Source organism: Natator depressus, chromosome 15 (genome assembly GCF_965152275.1).
Source record: "Natator depressus isolate rNatDep1 chromosome 15, rNatDep2.hap1, whole genome shotgun sequence".
NCBI classification, from domain to species: Eukaryota; Metazoa; Chordata; order Testudines; family Cheloniidae; genus Natator; species Natator depressus.
This window is the reverse complement of record NC_134248.1, coordinates 10151452-10168595: the sequence shown is the minus strand read 5'-3', so window position 1 is coordinate 10168595 and position 17144 is coordinate 10151452.

The following is a 17144-nucleotide window of genomic DNA, read 5'->3' as shown; positions in this document are numbered from 1 at the left end:
ACCGGCTTTCTGTAGCTGCAAAATGACTGATCTGGCCTCAAGGGATTGCTAATGAAGAACAATAGCTTTTTGGATAATATTATTAGTACACCATTTACCTTCTGAACTGAATGCAATCTGGTTAGTTCATTCCAAATGGGAGAAGAAAAAAAAATAAATCAGAAAGTAGAACTGCAGGAATGGTTAGCCAGACTTTCCTTTTTCAGATACAGTGCCACGCAGTCAGCATGTAACTGCTAAATGTGAATTAAAATAAAATACAACTGTATTCTAGTTATCAATAGTTAGGTACTTAATGCTGATGGTCTCAAATCATATTGACATAGTTTTCCCTCAGAACTAAACACAACCACGTGGATGCCACAGTACTGCAATAGCCTAACACTCTGAAAACACAGTGGGTCACACTGCACCATTGATTTTTAAAGCACAGCTCACCATTGACTTCAATGGGAGTTAAGGGCACTCAGCATCTCTGGAAGCACCTTCCAAGATCCATTAGGCCTTTAATCCTTGAGCACACTTCCTGGGGCTTTCTGTGATGAAGGGCCTGATCCTGCACTCTTAACTCAGGCAAAGCTTTCGTTAGGAATTTTGGCTGAGTCCGGTTTGAAGGATCGGGCCGGAGGTAACTCCCCCTCCCCTTCTTAAACATTTCCAATGTGAGAGGGTAGCAGCAACTACAGTCCACCATAGCTGGAGCAGGGGAAACTCCAGCTGAGGAGGACACGAGGGCAAACGCCCTTCTTGCACAAGCCTCATGGGATCTTTAACGTCCAGGCAAAGCAGGAAGTACTTTGGTTTTTAAAGTCCCATCTGAAGGAGGAAAGAACAAACAAGTTTTGCATGGGGTGAGATGTCTACTGGGGGGTTGGAATGTTCACTGGAGACACTTAGACCCCAGTTCAACGAGGTATCGAGGCATGCACCTGCCTTTAAGCAAAAGAGTAAAGCACACTTGAGAGTGAGACATAGGGTGACCAGATGTCCTGTTTTTAAAGGGACAGTCCCATTTTTTGGGACTTTTTCTTATATAGATGCCTATTACCCACTGTCCCATTTTTTCCCCACAGTCGCTATCTGGTAACCCTAGGGAGACACATACTTACGTACGTTGCTGAATCAAAGCCTGATCACCTTACAGGATTGGGTCTTATTTTTGCACATGCAAGTGAGGTATCTAGCCGCCTACCTACCCAATTAGGTCACACAAATACAGTTTGAACCCCAACACCTCAGCGTATACACAGAAAAAGTGTATCTACAAAAAAGCACGCACCAAGATTATGTGCACGGAGGCAGGTGGAGCAGTGGGGTGGGTTGTGAACAGGTACAGTTAGAGACTGGGTTTTCAGAAATATAGCCCTGAAAGAGGAGCTTGGATGCCTCTCTTTTGCTTCTAAAAAGTATTAAAGTCTTGTGGAGCACAGGAGTTTGTTAGAGGATATTAATGGGCTGGAAAGGCAGGAAGTGTAGCAGCTGTATGGAGATACTGAAGAAATTTCAGATTATCTGGGGCAATGTCTCCACTTGTAATCATGAGCGAGATCACTCAGTTTTGTGAAACAAAAGTTCTATCAAATAGCAGCAACTGTATCTGAATTTAGCATGGTTCCCCCTCTCCCACCACAAGGCACTTTAAAAAGCAAGCAGGGCAGCCTGTTAGGAGGAAATTGATTAATTTTTAAATACCAGTAAATTGTCTCCACTTACCAAGGCAGACAGAGAGAAAGAGCGAGAGAGAAATACAATTAATCCCTTAGATTCAGGGGATGCAGGCAGTTTACTCCTGACACTCTGGGAAATCTCCTGCTCTGGATGCCTATTGGAATGGGAAGTCTGGACAAAACATTTGTAAGAATTTCAGGAACTGCTCGCATGGATGGCAGAGTTCACCAGCAATTGTATCCCTAAACCCAGCTAGGCTATCCGAAAACATAGGTCAGAGTAACCATATGTTTAAGTACAGCCAATCTCACCATCATTACTAAGTTCCTGCAAAAGAACTTAGACAGGGTGTTTGATGTCTGACCACTTCTGGAAGAAGCAGCAATTTCCCTGATAACACAGGCTACATTGGACCAGCTGCACCCGGGTGAAACAGGCAGTGAATGCCATGGTTCAGCCTTTAAGAAATGCCCTCCTTCAGTGTTTCATAGGGCAACTGGCAGGTCAGTCCGTGTGCAACATGCCTATTGATTTCAATGGGCATTCCAATCACAGCCCGAGGGCAGGATTAACTGTGAAACTCAGGTCTCTCTAATGCCACTTACTATGTTGTGACCCATATTGGTACAAATTCTGCCTTCAGTGACCCATGTGTGGCTCCCAGTGACTTCAAGGGGAGCTGTGTGTGTGTGCAGAATTTGGGCCATTTGGGTGTAATGGTATGTCTGCTCTTGGTCCGATGATGTCTAGGGCTAGTGTGGATGCGGGAGAAGAGCGGGGAGAAGATGCAAGGCACTTTCCCCACCCCTCCCTTTCTCACCCCACATAGGGCCAGATATAATGGCAAAATCAATCAATCCCGGAGCATGGGGACTGTGCTCTTCTAGTGCATTCAGGGACATAAATCACCCCAAAGGGGCCAAGGAAGAGGCAGGGCCAACGCTTCCCCACCCTGCCTTGGCTCATGGAGCCAGCCAGGTGAACTGGGGAAGGACCGATGGTGCCTCTTGAGACAATGCCTGTCAGAGCTCTCCCTGGGGCAGCGTGACCCCATACCACACCTTACTCAGCAGAAGCTGACCCGGTGACTATAGTCCAGGTAAGATTGCTTGCTATGCCCTCAATAGGGAAAGTAGGCCTGGATCCAGAAAAAAGGAGAATGGCCAAAAGTTTTTTTGAGACTGGGCACATGGCAGAAGGAATATTAGATTGATAGTATCACAAATGGAGACATCTTAATGGTCCCTGAGTAACTGTAATTTCTTTATCATCTCCTGACAGCTATCGCTCCCTGCCTTCTGCTTCCTTTCAAGATCACCGCTGGCCCTGCCACACTAGAAAGAAGGGAAAAGAACAAATATTCCTATGTCTCATATAACATTTTTCTGGTGTCAAAGATTTTTATTTTGTGGACAGATCAAAGACAAAGACACAAACCTTTCTGAGTATCAGGGGGTAGCCATGTTAGTCTGTATCCACAAAAACAAGGAGTCCGGTGGCACCTTAAAGACTAACAGATTTATTTGGGCATAAGCTTTTGTGGGTAAAAAACCCACTTCTTCAGGTGCGTGGAGTGAGCCTTTCTGGATACCCTGACCTTCCCTGGAACCACCTAGGGTAGAAGAAGGGTCATGAGTGGAGGAGGTCTCGCACAGGTGATCAGTTGGTCTGGTCAGACTCATGCCCTGATGGAGTTGGGTTGTCTTCTATAAGTCTCTGAAAGATACACACTCCCTCAGACCTCTTCCAATGTTCATTTAGAGTTTGTCCTTAGGGATTCTTTATGGGACAACTGGAGACATTCCCACCATTGGAGGAAAAACCCCCAAAAAGACAGACCTCGAAGACTGCAAATCATGTAATCCAATTTCATTAGTAAGCCGAGATAACAAGATTAGAGTTAAAATATTTGCATGCTACTTAATTCCTGTTCTACTGTGGATTGTTCACAGGCTTTGTTTTAGGAAAATCAGTAAACAGTAGCATTAGATAACCAGTCAGCGTTGCCAAGAGTTTAGTGCCTGGAGGCTTTTGCCTTGTATTTGATGGGAGAAAAGTTTTGGGCAATTTTTTTATTTGTTTGCTCGAGAAATTAAATTTTGGATCATTTTTTTCAATTAAACTTTTTTGTAACATCTTAAATGCAGATACCAGTCTCCGATACTAAGAATCCTTATATAGCCCCCATTATCATAGTACTAGACAAGCTTTAACATACGTATGTATTAAAATTGTGCTGTTGGCAGATGATAGCTTGTTATTTTGGATATCACAATCTGTATCCCTCAGTCAGCTGTTGGAGGAATATGGCTCTCTCTCTTTGTTCTTGGTCACTGGCAAATTTGAGGTCCTGCCTTTGGGGGACTCAAGTTTCTCTCTTTTCAGACTTTCTGCTTGATCGGTCCCTTCTTCTCAAGGCTTTGGGCATTTTAGGGTAAAAAAAAAATCACTCCATATTTCTTCAGCTTGGGTCAGAGACTGCGATTTGGATCATACTGAACTCCAGCCAGACCCCTGCATACAGTAATACTCAAACTTCATGGCTGCACTACATCCAAATATTTGGATTTCAGTTTTGCAAAAGGCCCCTATTTTACAATGGGCAGAACCAATGCCTTGGATCCAGTAGCCACTTCCTAATTTTGGAATGTTTCTGAGTAGTTGGAATTTCCCATTCTGGCTAAGGCCACATGCAGGTTGTAGGGGGGCTGGGGAGTAAAGAGGTAAACAAACTGCTGACTGAAGGCCTGATCCTCTCCTCCTTACTACACAAATAGTTCTAACATAAATAATGCCTTTGACTTCAGTGGGACCTTGCCCAGCCCTAGCTCACATCTCACCTCCATTCCGAATGCTGCTGCAAAGATGATTTTCCAAGCCTGCTGTTTTGACCACATCACCCTCTTTCGCATTCCTCTGCTTGCTTCTCCTTTTTGATTGCATCAGACACAAGCTGCCCGTATTCACTTTCAGGGCCCCTCACAGTCAAACTCCACTCCACCTCTCATCTCCCATTCATCATTGAGCTGTCGATGCTCATCTTTGATTGTCCGTCAGGCCAGCCTCCACTGCCCACTTGTTACATTTGCAAACAAGCCCCTTTCTGCTTTCTCCAGTGCCACCCCTTGCGCTTTGGAGGAGCTCCCAAGAAACAGCTGCTAAGCTACCTCATTAGCCTAATTCAAATACCTCCTCGAACCTCTCCTTTGTCATGATAGAATATCATAGAATATCAGGGTTGGAAGGCGGTCATCTAGTCCAACCCCCCCCCCCCCCCCGCTCAAAGCAGGACCAATCCCCAACTAAATCATCAATTTATGATGCCCACAAACAATTAGAGAACGGTTAGACTGCTGGTGTGTGGAGACCACAGCCTACTATGGTTCCCAATATTGTCCCATTGTTTATTTGTATTCCCCTGGCTGTCTATATCCAGCTGTTGTCTCGTCTGATACTTAGACTATAAGTTCCTTGGGCCAGGGACCAGCTTTTCGTTTTGTATTTGTACAGCACCTTGCACAATAAGGTCCTGGTCAATGACCAGGGTTCCTAGATGTTACTGTCACACACATAACAAAACAACAAAAAGAACAGGAGTACTTGTGGCACCTTAGAGACTAACAAATTTATTAGAGCATAAGCTTTCATGGGCTACAGCCCACTGCATCGGATGCATAGAATGGAACATATAGTAAGAAGAGAGAGATCCAACTTATCTGTATGTGTATCTCTCTCTTCTTATTATATGTTCCATTCTATGCATCCGATGAAGTGGGCTGTAGCCCATGAAAGCTTATGCTCTAATAAATTTGTTAGTCTCTGAGGTGCCACAAGTACTCCTGTTCTTTTTGCAGATACAGACTAACACGGCTGCTACTCTACAACCTAGAAAGCATCTCTATTGTTTTGGAATAGGAAAAGGAAAAGTCAGCATGCTTATTTGCTTTCTATTTTCCACTAGGGAGTTAAATTGTCCTAGTATCTTTGAAAAGTTTGTTTGGAGCCATTTGTGTAGGTCTTTATTGGAAGGTTTGCTATTCTGGGATTATTTAGGATTCTTTAAATAGTATCATTCTATATATCAAAGTTTTCAAATAGACAATGGGTCATATTTTGCTCTCATTTACCCCAGTGTAAATCTGGAAGATCTTCACTGGCTTCATTGGATCAAATCCAAATTTCTTCTGGTGCAACTGAGAGCAGAGTTTGTTCCAGTGAATCTAATTGTTGTTTTTGGTTCTGTATCTATTTTTCCATGGCGGGCCTTTGTATGTTTGGATCAGTTGTGTTAGTTATACATGGAGAAGGGCCTGAACCAAAAAACAGAATCCTAGCATTCCAGGCATTGGGGAAAATCTGATCCGGATTCTGAGCTGAGCATTGTGGGTTAGGCCCAACCCTAATTTTGTAAATAATTCATAACCTTAACACTTTTCTATTGCGAATCATCCCGCAAGAACTACATCTCTCACACACCCACCACTTTGCTCATTAAAGGTTTTCCACCTGCAGTAATAAGAACAGTTGTCAAATTCGGGTTTGATACACCACTGCATTACACCAGTTTAACTTCAATGGAATGACACTAGGCTAAAATTGGAGTAACACACTGGGGAACCAGGCCCAGAATTCTCCTTATAGGATGACTATTCTAAGGACTACATTGGGAGATCCTTTAATGGGCGAAAAAGCGTGTGTGGGAGATGCAGTTCCTATGGGATGACACACAAGGGGTCTCAATGTCTGCACTGCAGTTTTAGAGCTCTGCAACTGGAGGCCCCTGAGCACAAGTCAGCTGACCTGGTCCAGCCCCCAGGTCTTTTACTGTAGTGTAGCCATAGCCTGAGTCTCATCTGTGCACCAGTTTTAAATGATCTGACTGCTTTGTTTGATAAATGTTTTCTTATTAAGGTTCATGTATAAAACATTTGGCGATTCTCCCGTGGAGCTTAGAGAGGGCTTTTAAGAAAAGCTATCAAAAGTTCTTTCTTGCTTAGAACTAGGATTCTTTTAATCAGGACACATCAACAGTGCATCCTAGCAAGTCTGCTGTAATAAAGTCTATTCTGAAGCACCGAGCTGCTTTCTGGATTGCTTATCTCAGTTGCTTAGATTATTTGGGTCATAAGGATTGTGTTCTGTCCCTTTTCTCTAGTAAGGGAATGAGAACAGAGAAGCATCAGATTCTTCCCCTCAAACGCTCTATTTTTTTTTTTTTTAGAACTACATTGTCTGCCTGCCACCAATTCTGACCCACCCCAGTCTGCAGTGATGGGTCTGGAGAAAGTACAGACAGAAAACAAATCTCTTAAAGAGCCAGGTTAGAATATTCCAGGAAGGTCTCTAATAAATGATGTATGCAGATGATGTTTTGATGACTGTTATAAAGGTCTGGCATCGGAAATAAATTAAATACCCCAGCTGGCAGCCATTATGTGTTCTTTTAAAAATCCACTACAATTTATAACACCATAACGAAATCTATCGTCTATAGTTGGGTCTAATTTACAATAGACTGTGCTAAAGTAAAGCACCGTATAAATCACATAAAAAACAAAACCAAATAACTTCACGGCAGGAACAGAAAGAAAAGATAAACAATCTTTTTTTTTTTAAACCTACTTAGCCCTCAGGTAACTCAAGTTGTCAGTACAGGATTTAGGCCCAGTCCTGCTCCCAGCCATGCTGGGAGCCACAGCCTGGGGAAGTTCCTGAGTCCAGCGAGTCCTGCTGGCTAACTTCAGCTGGTTCTACAGAGGCTTTTCTGGTCAGTCCTGAGGCAAAGACTTGCGTGAGCTGTGCATAACCCTGGACAAAGGTGTCCCCATCCTCACAGTAAGCAATCCAGAGCTCAGAAGAGATTTTTTTCCCCCCTTTTTCTCTCTGTTTCAGTTGATTCTTGACTACTCTCTGTGTGTGTGCGCACGTGCTACCAGACCACTCCCTGCAGTGCGTACTCAGCCAGTGTGTTCACCTGCTTGAGAGGTGGGTCGTCTTTATTCACTAACCCCTATTCTGGAACAGCATCTACGGACTTTTCAGACTAGGGTCTCCAGGGTAGGGGAAGATTTTGGGCTTGCACAAAAAGTTGGGGGTCAGGACACTGTTGTGATAATTTGTGTGAAACTCCAAATGAAACCATAACCTGGTGGGTGGAACATTATCCTAATCGCACACCCCTTCTGAAATTATCAAACCGAAGAGCCAAGTTTCACCATGCTACATGGTGGTGTGGGTGGGGAGGTTTGGATACCTATAAATAATTTAGTATGTTTTCTCATCTGGGTGTAGGAAGTAGGGTAAGAAGTGCTTTAGTATATTTGAAAGATTTCAAAATGTACTGAGCAATTGAAAAGTTAAGTTTTCTCCAGTTTTTAGGCAGTTCCTGAAAAATAGCTACCTAATAGTTCACCCAAGGGTGGCATGGGAGTTCTCTACCAAAAGCCAGTTCCCATTGGTCATCATATATTTAAGGAGTTAGGTATCTAATCTAAAAATTATGCTCTTTAGGTCTTGGCATTAAGGCAGGTCACCAGGAGGTGACGTATCTTGGAGATGTTCCTTTCGGGTGGGAGGTAGCTGACACCTAGCTTCCTGTCTGGCCATTTGTATATTGTATGCCTGTTCCTATACTGAGCCAGGTGCACATTTCGAGATTGTGAAATTTATGAGAGAGAAAATCCAAAGGAAGAGACAAACAGCAGGGGCACGTCCTGTTTATGAATAAAATAAAGTATTGGTCCAGTGTACCTTGGAGTACAAAGAGAGACACTGAATACTTCACCTAGGAGGCAAACTGACAGCATGCTTATCTCATGAAAGGAGGGTCACAGCCAGGCTGGCTGTGAAGCGCTGCAGGGGTATTGGATGAGCAGTCGTTTATTAGACATAAGAATATCTTGTTAACTAAGTCTAGGCTCTAGAATCATAGACTTTAAGGTCAGAAGGGACCATTACGATCATCTAGTCTGACCTCCTGCACAACACAGGCCACAGAATCTCACCCACCCACTCCTGTAACAAACCCCTAACCTATGTCTGAGCTATTGAAGTCCTCAAATAATTGTTTAAAGAGACTTTGAGGTGCAGAGAATCCTCTAACAAGTGACCCGTGCCCCACGCTGCACAGGAAGGCGAAAACCCCCCAGGGCCTCTGCCAATCTGCCCTGGAAGAAAATTCCTTCCCGACTCCAAATATGGTGATCAGCTAGACCCTGAGCATGTGGGCAAGACTCACCAGCCAGACACCCAGGAAAGAATTCTCTGTAGTAACTCAGATCCCACCCCATCTAACATCCCATCACAGATCATTGGGCATATCTACCGCTAATAGTTAAAGATCAATTAATTGCCAAAATTAGGCTATCCCATCCTATCATCCCTTCCATAAACTTATTAAGCTTAGTCTTGAAGCCAGATGTGTCTTTTGCCCCCACTGCTTTCCTTGGAAGGCTGTTCCAGAACTTCACTCCTCTGATGGTTAGAAACCTTAGTCTAAATTTCAAGTCTAAACTTCCTGATGGCCAGTTTATATCCATTTGTTCTTGTGACCACATTAGTACAGAGCTTAAATAATTCTTCTCCCTCCGTGGTCTTTATCCCTCTGATATATTTATAGAGAGCAATCCTATCTCCCCTCAGCCCTCTTTTGGTTAGGCTAAACAAGCCAAGCTCCTTGAATCTCCTTTCATAAGTCAGGTTTTCCATTCCTCGGATCATCCTAGTAGCCCTTCTCTGTACCTGTTCCAGTTTGAATTCATCTTTCTTAAAGATGGGAGACCAGAACTGCACACAATATTCTAGATGAGGTCTCACCAGTGCCTTGTATAACAGTATTAACACCTCCTTATCTCTACTGGAAATACCCCACCTGATGCATCCCAAGACTGCATTAGAATGTGTATTATGGTTTTATTTGATATGTGACCATTTGTTTCCTATACTTCTAACTGCTATTACTTGACTCTTTGCTTTGTTAATAAACTTATACTTGGTGTCACTATGAACAAATCGAAGTGCTGTGGGTTAAGCGGAGGGGTGTTCTGAGCTGGGGTGTGCTGTTTCTTTGGGAGCACTGAATATGTGAACACTGAGTGTCCAGTGACAGGGGCTGGGCACTCCAGGAGATGCTTGGGTTGGGAGTGTGCCTAGTGGTAACCTGTAGAGTAACAGTGGGGCCTGCAAGGCCTAGAGGGCAGTGCTTGTGTTGCCCATGGCTGGTGGAGTTGGGGAGCTGAAACCATGGCTGGCACAGCCATGGCTTCCTCACGCTAAAGGCAGGTGCTAGCGAGGTGCCTCTCAGCCCTGGGTACCCCAGGAGGGGTCACACCTGGGCAGGTGGCAAGCCTACTTACAGATTTCCCAGGACAGCTGCCTCAGAAGGGGGAGGATCAGGGGAAATACCCGGACAGGTGGCAACGCTAATGAGCCTCCCACTAAATTCAGTGGGAGTTTTATCATTGACCTTTATGGCAGCAAGACTGGGCCCCAGCGTAGTCTAAGTTCGAGCCAAAGTGTAGATACCCCAGAGGCTGCCTTGTGGGTAGAAGGAAAGGATATCCGACATGGCAGTCGGAGCGCAAGTGTAACCTGCTGGGGAGTGTGGCACAGGTCCCCCCCTCCGTGCTGATCCACACAGGGCAGGGGTCTGTTACAGCCCCAGCTGGGGAGGCTTGGTTCTTTCACTCAAGATGCAGCAGCTCCTGTAGGTAGCTCTAGAGGGCCCTGGTTCAATCCCCATTGTATCAGCCATCCTGTAAAATGACTCCATTAGCTTTGCAGGCAGTGCTGTGCTCCACAGAGGGGGTGGTTACAGCCGGTGGGGCAAGTATGGCGGTACGGTCTGGTATGCTGTACCACAGATATTTATAGCCAGTACATCATACCGGAAAGACACAGGAGGAGCCCACCCCCAGCCCTTCCACACAGCTGCCTCTGAGTCCTGCCTGGGGGCTGTACAGCAGAAGTCTCTGGCGCAGCGGAAGGAGGACAGAGCCCCTCCGCCAGGTAACATGGGACAATGTGGATCATGGGGAGGTCACGCCCCCCCCCTTTGTGTCCCTCATGAGTGCAGCCTACCAGCAAGAAATGATTTTACTGGCACCACTGGTTACAGCCTCCTCTTGCTCTCTGACTAGACAGCCACCCTGCTGCAGAGAAGCACAAACTTGGAGGCATCCACATTATACAGGCACTGTGCCTCCTCTCTTCACCCAGCTCTAGCTCCAACAACCATAACCCAGCCCTCAATCCTTTGATCAGAAGATTGTTTCAGTGTTCTAGCTGCTACAGAAACCTTCCTCTGCCAACCTGGAGCCTCTCTGTCTTGCCAGTTGCCTCAGTGAGTGGCGGTCAGATGGTTGACTAGGTGGAGCTAAACCACATGAACCAGTGAGGGACAGTTCAGTCACTTGAAGGAGAAGGAAGACCCTCTGGCAAACTCAATCAAATAAGGGAGAAGTAGTTACTCAGAAATACAGAGAAATCACTAACTGAGGGACCTTCCATGCTTTCACAAGCACAAAATGCAAAAGGAGTCTATTTTAATTCCTCCCACCCCAAATAAGTAACTCAGCTAAAATGGACATCAGATTTTGCCACCAAACACCTCAAAGAGAATATTGCCGTAACTAGACTAAGATGACCCAAAAACCACAGTGTAACTACAACCCTAATCACTCAACCAAAAGGTTGCTTTTAGGGCCATGAGAAGATAGCTTCCTGTCTCTAATGAGGTAAGACTTGGCAGCTGAGAACTCTGACAAGCTGCATCCTTATTAATTCAGTCTCTTCTCTGCCTTTTCTTTTCTCTGTGTTGTTCAGTTTCTTTTGTCAGTTGGCTAAATTAACTGCCGGGCAAATTTATTTTCAGCTTGCTTTGTGTAGGCTTGTTACCTAGCTATGAGCATGGCTTTATCGATTCCTCCGTTGTTACACTGAATCTAAGATTAGAGTTGATTTGCTGGAGAGAAGACCAGCTTGGCCTTTTTACGCCTCTTTTGATCTCACAATGACTGAGGCCTGATCCAACATGCACCAGAGTTACTGCTGGGGGGGGGGGGGGGGGGGTGTCTTTCCAGTAACTTTAACAGGAGTTGGATCAGGTCCCAAATGCCCTGGAATTTGTTGCCCTATGGTTTTATCTTCTGGAATGCTAGATCTGTGATATTTATTAACAAGTGTTAGCAGAAAAGAATTGCTGTTATTTATGTCTAAAGCCAAATATAGCAACGTCTCTTTAAGATGCCAGTACAGTGCCATTATTTGACAATACAGCAGAATACACTGGTGATGCATATGGCTGAAATTCCAATTAAAAAGATATGCCCCTATTTCAGAGCACCTAAGAGTAATAGTGACATTTATGTACCATAAAGTAGCATATATTCAAGAAGGATAGAGGTGTTTATTTTACAATCTGTATTTATAACCTGCTGTTCTTTATGTCTAAAAAGAAACAGGAGTATTATCATTGATACAATAGAATGGTTAGCATCCTTTCTGGTATAGTCAAATACTTCCTACAAGAACAGAATGGAGAGGGTTTATTTCAAAATTGCTAACAAGCAGACGGGGAGGCTGGGAGATCAATTTATTAGATTTTCTCTGGTAAAATGTTATCTCAGTTTTACAGATGCGGAAACTGAGGCACAGCGATTCAGGTCACACTGGAAGTCCGTAACACAACCGGGAGTAGAACCCCATTTTCCTGTTCGCTAGTCCAATGTCTTACAAGATCATCTTTCCTCTATATGCAACAGGCAGTCACACAGAGTTTGCGTTCTTCCTTTTAGCTGACAGAGTGGTATTAATTGAATTTAAAAGCAACTGCCCCACTAGCTGAGATTGTAAAGTGCTCATTAATCCCAAAACATAATCCCCAAACAGAGAGTAAGGACATTCAGTGCTTAGAGCACTAGCCTAGGATTTGGGAGAGCTGGAAGGTCCCCGCTCTGCCACAGACTTCCTGTGTGACCTTGAACAAGTTACTTAGCCTCTCTGTGCCTCAATTCCCCAGCTATAAAATGGGGGTAATACCATCCTACCCCACTGGGGTGCTGTGAGGATAAATGCCTTAAAGACTGAGAGGTGTTCAGACACTATGGCAATGAGGGGCATAAAAATACCATAGATAGATAATCAATACGCCTAAGAACTGAATGTTGAAAAAACAGATACTTCTAGCCGATTTTATTTTTTTCTTGCAGCAAAGTCCTCATCTTAAGAAAACGTATCAGCCAGACTAAAACTGCTCTAACATTTGGAAACGTTGCACAAACTGCAAAAATTTTAAAAAATACTCTCATAAAGCATATCAGAGGGCATTATTGTCACTCATTCATTTTCCTCAAAACATTTTGACAGCTTCACCACAACTTAGCAATGCCTATCCCACAAGTGTCATCCCAACCTCATCTCTTATCATCATCCAGATCTGGATCAAGTGTGCTTAACCATCCCCCAAAGTCACTGCAACCTGCTGGAAATATTGTTTATCTTTTCAAAGTAAAGAACCAAGACCTGGGGTAAATCACAGCCCCCAAGACTCTTGGTTACAACAGGTATTTGAGGCTTATTTAAACAGGAGCTAGTATAGCTTGTGGCTTTTTTGACACATCAGGATTACACAGAAGCTTTTCCCCATGAAAGGCAATAATCTTTATAAAGCACTAAGGAACAAACAAAAACTGTTTCCTGAGTATAATTACATTAAATGAAAAGCACTGACTATTTTATGAGAAATAACATTTACTTAATGCAGACAAGTTCAGGTGTTTGAATGGTACTTAAAGGCTCTGTCTATATCCTAGCTCCCACTATTACTACCAGACACAGTAAATTACAGCTATAAAGTTTGGTAGCATAGACACAGCCACAATGACTAGGTAACGCTGGAATGGATCAAGCTAGCACGGATTTATTCTGCCCACACGGCAGCTGGAACTATGCCAGCAACAAATGAATTTAAAAGCAGTCATCACACGGTTCCGGCAATTTGCAGACACGGTTGTTGCTGGCACGGCTGTAACAGTTTCCATGTCCCAGTATGGACAGGGTATTGTTTTTTTTGACTACCCCCCTTTAACCATACATGAAAAGGCATAAGCCATGTTACTGACAGGCTAAAAGGCTGCATATTTATGACTCAGGGATCAATGATTAAGATAAAAGCCTCTGTTTATTGATCAAGCGCTGCTCTCTTCGATTACAATGTTAAAACGGAGTTATGTCCCAACATTAAAATGTCTGAACACACCACAGTCGTGAAGAGTGCACCGCAGGTGTTGACCATGCTAGCTAGGTCTGCATGGAGGGACTGCTCTCAGCTGCTCATCTGCATGAACGTGGTTAGGCACCCTGGTGATGGGCACTTAATAAAATCTATGATAGGCAGATATTTGACATAATTCATCCCTAAATCTAGCAGTGTGTGCATGCATGTGCACTAACAAACCACAGTCATGCAGACACACACCAGGTGAGATTCTGTGCTGTGCCTCTCAGCTGTGCAGCACAGAACCCATGGCCCAGAAGAAGGGTGGAAAAAAGCCATCTTTACCACCCTCCCGATCATACACTGCTCTGTAGCTCCCAGCGTAATTCACGCAATGTTGTTACACAGGTTTCCCTGCTCTGCCCTGGGGGCTAGAGCACTGTCCAGAATCTCCACAGTAATGTATGTTGTTGCCCACCCCAACACACCCATCCTGCCCCTGGCTCTGCCCTGTGCTCCCTATGCCAGTGGTTGCAAGGGGGTCCTTAGTAGACAGTCTTGTGGTTGTCTTCCTCAGTTCCTGCACCAGAGGAATTGTCCCCCAGCTGGATCCAAAGCTTTTAGGGTCTCCCTTCATGTCATCCCAACCCTTTTACCTGACATAAAAGGGCTGGAGAAGGGGTGAGAATTTCCTTCAATTAATAGAGAGGGAAGCTGTCAGCAGGGCCAGTGCAAGGATGTTTTGCGCCCTAGGTGAAACTTCCACCTTGCGCCTGCTCCCCCACCCTGAGGCGCTCCCCCTGTGGCAGCTCCACACCCCCCCCCATCCTGAGGCACCCCCCCTGTTGCAGCTCCACACCCTCCCCCGGCCCTCTCTCCCTCCCCTCGGCCTGGGGAGCCATGTGCGGCAACTCCCTGCCTCACCTCTGCTCCGCCTCCTCCCTGAGCACGCCACTGCTTCTCCTGCCTCAGCTTGTGGCGCCAGTCAGCTGATTGGCGCGCAAGCCTGGGAGGGAGAGAAGCAGAGCAGGGCGGCACGCTGAGAGGCGGAGCAGAAGTGAGCTGGGGCAGGGAGCGGTTCTCTTGTGTGCCCCCCCGTTACTTGCTGCAGGCAGCCCTCCCCATGCCCCCCGCCCCACCTCACCTCCACAGAGCGTGCTTTTGGCCGCCCCCAACCACTTGGTGCCCTAGGCGACCTCCTAGTTCACCTAGTGGTTGCACCGGCCCTGGCTGTCAGCAGTGAGGAAGAGAAAAGCTGCTATACCTACCCATAGAAGTTCTATGGGCTAGATGAATGCACTATAAGGTGGGTAGAAAGCTGGCTAGATTGTCGGGCTCAACGGGTAGTGATAAATGGCTCCATGTCTAGTTGGCAGCCGGTGTCAAGTGGAGTGCCCCAGGGGTCGGTCCTGGGGCCGGTTTTGTTCAATATCTTCATAAATGATCTGGAGGATGGTGTGGATTGCACTCTCAGCAAATTTGCGGATGATACTAAACTGGGAGGAGTGGTAGATACGCTGGAGGGGAGGGATAGGATACAGAAGGACCTAGACAAATTGGAGGATTGGGCCAAAAGAAATCTGATGAGGTTCAATAAGGATAAGTGCAGGGTCCTGCACTTAGGATGGAAGAATCCAATGCACCGCTACAGACTAGGGACCGAATGGCTAGGCAGCAGTTCTGCGGAAAAGGACCTAGGGGTGACAGTGGACGAGAAGCTGGATATGAGTCAACAGTGTGCCCTTGTTGCCAAGAAGGCCAATGGCATTTTGGGATGTATAAGTAGGGGCATAGCGAGCAGATCGAGGGATGTGATCGTTCCCCTCTATTCGACACTGGTGAGGCCTCATCTGGAGTACTGTGTCCAGTTTTGGGCCCCACACTACAAGAAGGATGTGGATAAATTGGAGAGAGTCCAGCGAAGGGCAACAAAAATGATTAGGGGTCTAGAGCACATGACTTATGAGGAGAGGCTGAGGGAGCTGGGATTGTTTAGTCTGCAGAAGAGAAGAATGAGGGGGGATTTGATAGCTGCTTTCAACTACCTGAAAGGGGGTTCCAAAGAGGATGGCTCTAGACTGTTCTCAATGGTAGCAGATGACAGAACGAGGAGTAATGGTCTCAAGTTGCAATGGGGGAGGTTTAGATTGGATATTAGGAAAAACTTTTTCACTAAGAGGGTGGTGAAACACTGGAATGCGTTACCTAGGGAGGTGGTAGAATCTCCTTCCTTAGAGGTTTTTAAGGTCAGGCTTGACAAAGCCCTGGCTGGGATGATTTAACTGGGAATTGGTCCTGCTTCGAGCAGGGGGTTGGACTAGATGACCTTCTGGGGTCCCTTCCAACCCTGATATTCTATGATTCTATGATTCTATGATTCTCTGGATGAGAGGGAGAGAAGTTGCAGATCCTACTTGTGGGCACCATCCCCTGGACAGAAGGAAGGCAGGGGAGCTCCAGTTCTCGCTGGGGCAGCCCTTGACAGAAGGAGGGACGGAGAGATGGAGGAGCCATTGCCAAGCAGAACTGTGCTTAAAAAAGGCCCCCGTTTCCTTCACAAAAATTGCATTTAAGAACCATAATTATACATGGTGCTGAAATTATGCATTCAAAGCACTGTAGAGACATCATCAAATCACACCAGGTAGAAGTAACTCATCTGACATGTGGGTAGTGTGGCAGAGCTCCAACCCTGTCCCCATGTGTCCTGCACTTCCAGGTGGTTTATGGTAGCCTCAGAGGCTCACTGCGACCTTCCATGTAGCCCTTCTCTCTCTAGGGCCTGGGTTACAGTCATAAGCCAGCAAGGAGGTTGGTGAGAGAACTCCCACAGTCTCGGTTGTCCATACAAGCTTATTCCAGAACAGTTTAGCCTCCTGTCTTGACAGGGGCCTGTCTTCCCCTCCCAGGAGGTGCTTCTGTAGTGGCAGGTTGGGGGGAACCTGGGCCCACCCTCTACTCCAAGTTCTGACCCAGGGACCCTTATGGCAGCAGCTGTTGGCAGCCAACCTTTCACTGCCAAAGTTGCTACATTTCCCTGGGCCACTTCCCCTGCTTCTCTCTCTTAATGCCTTCTTTACCCTACCCTTACCTTGGGGCTCCCTTTCCAGCAGCTTGAGGGTGTCTTCATTACCCAGCCCTTCAGCCACACTTCCTCTCCCTAGCTCCCCTTCAGCCTGCCTGGAGTGAGCCCTTTTATACTATCAGAGGGGCCTTAATTAGAGCCAGGTGTTCACATTAGCTTAACAGTCTCACCTGACTC